Source organism: Rhinopithecus roxellana, chromosome 21, assembly GCF_007565055.1.
Source record: "Rhinopithecus roxellana isolate Shanxi Qingling chromosome 21, ASM756505v1, whole genome shotgun sequence".
Classification (NCBI taxonomy): Eukaryota; Metazoa; Chordata; class Mammalia; order Primates; family Cercopithecidae; genus Rhinopithecus; species Rhinopithecus roxellana.
In genome coordinates, this window is record NC_044569.1 from 40,305,940 (window position 1) to 40,310,149 (window position 4,210).

Consider the following 4,210-nt stretch of genomic DNA (forward strand, 5'->3'; position numbering starts at 1 on the left):
AAATACATTTTGTAAGACTATAGCTGCCATAAATAGTTATTCATCTGATTGATCTGGACAAAGTAAATTGAAGACTTTCTGGAAAAGATTCACCATTGTAGATGCCATGAAGAACATTCACGATTCATGGCTGGAGTTCAAAATATCAACAGTACTAGGACTTTGGGGGAGAATTTGATTCCAACCCTCATGGATGACTTTTATGGGTTCAAAGCTTCAGTGGAGGAAGTAACTGCAGATGTGGTAGAAATAGCAAGAGAAATAGAATTAGAAATGGAGCCAAACGATGTGATTGAATTGCTGCCATCTCATGATAGAAATTGAATGAATGAGGAGTTGCTTTTTATAGATAAGCAAAGAAAGTAGTTTCTTGAGATGGAAACTACTCATGGTGAAGATGCTGTGAACATTGTTGAAATAACAAAAATGGATTTAGAATATTCTATAAACTTAGTTGATAAAGCAGCAGCAAGGTTTGAAAGGATTGACTCCAATTTTGAAAGAAGTTTTACTTTAAGTAAAATACTATTAAACAGCATTACATGCTACAGAGAAATCTTTTGCAAAAGAGTCAATTGATGTAGCAAACTTCCTTGTTGTCTTTTTTATTTAAATTTTTTATTTCATTTAATTTGATGACCTATTATTTGAGTAGATAATTACAAATTTTACAATAATATGTAGTTCATTATCCAACTTGGATTTTATCTATTAAAGTGAGCATTAGTAAAAAAGATATGATCTATAGGTAAAAACAATTATCTCTTCAAATATGTAATATTATACTCTTATTAAAGAAGAACAACATTTAAGTTAATATACCACACTCCAATGGTCTCAACTAACTTAAAAAATTTAAAAATTAAAAAAAACAGCACTCAAATCATGAAATCATGAAAAGAAAGTTCATTTAAAAGGTGCTTATCTATACACTGTTATTTATCTGCTGAGTGCCCTTAAACAAATCATTTTTCCAGCAGTCCATTATCAACTCTGTTTGCTCATCAGGAAAATGCAGTCATGGTGGGATAGCGTCCTTGTAGAATGATATAAGCAGTAAATTCGTTATTCTATGTAATGCACCTAGAACAATGCCAAGCATGTTTCAGTGCTTTTAAAACTGTTAGTCCGTCTCATTTCCCATAAAATATTTCCTTGGTAATTGTCCCTTTCGAGGTGATATGTACAAAAGTAATACAAACAGCACTCAGTGGAAGTTCTTTGCAGATGCTTCTCACAATAAATCTGGACTAAAGTCCCATGCCTAAGTTCTTACTGAGGAAGGGGACAAAGCCAGCTCAGATCTTTAGTAGAAGCAGACGGTGTGAAGAAAGCTTCTTCTTGCCTTCTCCTCCATTTGCAACAGCAGCTCCTCCAGACTGTCTTCCATGTCGTCTGACTGCTGCAGGCACTGGCAAAGCTCACAGATGAGGAAAGCTCCCAGGGTGGCACTTTCCAGGCTATCTTCGATGTCCATGTTGATCACGTGCACAGGCTGCAAGGTCTGCTGTTCTCTGGAACACAGATCTTCCACCACTGTGTCATAGACACTCTCCTCACAGGTGAAGATGACATCAAAGAAATCAGTGCACTCCTGAAGTCTTTCTGGACTGGGCTTGATTCTCTCATTTCTTCCCAAGATGTGTAAGATTCCATTGTGGGTGTAGCGTTCTCTATCTTTCCTGAGGAGGTCATTGTACATCTCCTTATATGTTGTTGCAAAATCGTAAACTACAGGACTACTGGGTCTTGGTCTTGGTAGCCTCACATGAGATTCAGTTCCAAAAGACCGGACACTCAGCCCTTTTCTCCTGAGCATGCTGTGGGCCTCCATGCTCCTGTTAATGTTGCTCACACACACCACAGCCACCCTGAGTGAGGAGGAGAGCATGACGGCGGCCACTGGGAACCAGAGAGACACAGGCACCTCAGCTGCAGCACGGACTCTGAGCCAAGAAGATGACCACCTATAACCAGGTCTTCCAAATGAGCTAATGTGGAGGCACAGGAGGCAGGTTTATATTGAGTCACCTTAATTAGTGGGTGGAGACTTCATGACTTCTGGATTGATTAGGTTGTAGAATGGACTCCTAACTCATCAAGAACCATCAAGATGATTAAATTACCTAAAGCAGTAACTCTCAACAAAGGTGGCACCACCCAGTCCGGATTCATTTAAAATTTGGTGTTTGCTCTGGTGGTTCTCCTAGTGAATGGGGGCTGGATTGACAATGGTCAAGACAATTAAGCTTCCTGCAGGCATGTCATAGGACTCTCCAGTGACCTTCAGACATGAAATTGGATGATAAACATGTGACAGTTTCCAAGGCCGCACCCTATTTAATTATAAATTACAAGTATTGTTGCTTGTTTTAATTTTCATAATGTTCAAGAAGTGCAGTTGCACAAATCATAGGAGCACTATATATAGTTTTGTTCAGAAACTCACAAATGTTTTTCACGAATACAAAAAAAAAATCCCGTTCTGAACAACATCTCTGCTTATGCTATTTTAAGAGTTATTAACACCCCATTTTTCTGCATTTGATATTATTGAACTCAGAATGATTCTTCAGGGAATGCAGGAATTGATGCAATCCTCTGCCTCCAAGTACAGCTGTGTTTGAGCTTTTCTACGCTTAAATGCAATGTTTAGAATTTTTTTTAGCAGTTGTATAATTGATTAAGAAAATAAAAGAGATTTTAAAATTATGAATGGGGTTTCAAAAAATAAGATAATCATGTCACTTTTGGATTGATTAGATTATGATAATGAACTGCTAATCACAAATACAATCAAAATGATTAAATTCCTAATTCAGTAACTCTCCGCAAAGGTGGCCCCACCCAGTCAGGACTGATTTATAGGTGAGCTCACCCTCACCTCACCTGGCCCAATTTTACTTGTTTTTATTAATCTTTCTTAAATGTATGTATAGCTCACATTTATTTCAGTATAAATCAGATCAGGGACATCACTTTTGTCTCTGGTGCAGGGACAAAATCTATCTTTGAAACAACATATTGTATTTTTCTATGTCCCTCTTATGGTGATTCTTACATTGCAAATACAGCAGGTTCTTAAATAACATCGGTTTTTTTTTTCTTCATTTTTTGAGACACAGTTTTGCTCTGTCAACCTGGCTGGAGTGCAGTGGTGCCATCATGGCTCACTGCAGCCTCAAACTCCCAAGCCCAACCAGTTCTCCCACTTCAGCCTCCCGAGTAGCTGGAACTACAGGTGTGTACCACCATGTCTGGCTAACTTTTTTTTTTTTTTGTAGAGGATGGGGTTTCACTGTGTTACCCAGGCTGGTCTCAAACTCCCAGGCTCAAGTGATCCACCTGCCTCAGCCCCTCAAAGTGCTGAGACTGAGACTGTACCCAGCCTCAAATAATATCATTTTATTATAACATTAATTAAAAAAATTGACTTCTGGCAGGCCGATGTCTGCGTGGGGTTTACATATTCTCCCATATCTGTGTGGGTTTTCTCTGGATACTCTTGTTTCCTCCCACATCCCAAAGATGTGCAAATTAGATGAACTGACATCTCTATGGTCCCAATGTGAGGGTGTGCCCTGTGCCCCGGATAGGGTCCTGTCCAACATTGGTTCCAGCCTCGCACCTAGAGCTGCCAAGATAGATTCCAGCCACCTGCCACCCTGAACTGGAATCAATGGGTTGGAAAATGAATGAATGAATACAAATTATTGAAAAATAAAAATTCATAAAACGTGGTAATCATACAAATGCAAGACAATAACGATGAGAGTACAAAATAGATCAGCCAGCCTGCAGTGTCTGTCATTATTGATTTTTTAACTGTATAGTAGTAGGAGGTGTTCCTTACAATTTTTTCTTTGCAAACATTTATTCCTTGGTTTAACTTACCACAACTTCGACCGCCATCACCCACTGATTCACCAAAAATTAGGTGAATAATAATCTTACTAGGTTTTATTAGGCTTTCTTAATTGTATGTACAGTTCACATTTGTTTCTAAGTTTAATATTCTAAGTGTGTTGAATCTTTATTTAGAAATTTGGTGATGTTTTTGTGACTCTTGTTCATATCAATTAGCCTATGATAAAATTAATTTTATTATACATCATTTCACTTGAAGTCATCGTTTTGGGTTTGGTGGCTCACGCCTGTAATCCCAGCACTTCTGGAGGCTGAGGGGCGGGGGGGGATCACCTGAGGTCCA

General features: G+C 38.5%; 1 pseudogene; it reads right to left on the bottom strand.

The window, feature by feature from the left end:
• Nucleotides 1-1,306: 1,306 nt before the first annotated feature.
• On the bottom strand, nucleotides 1,307-1,891 carry LOC104655476 (annotated as a pseudogene).
• Between the last annotated feature and the right edge of the window lie 2,319 nt (nucleotides 1,892-4,210).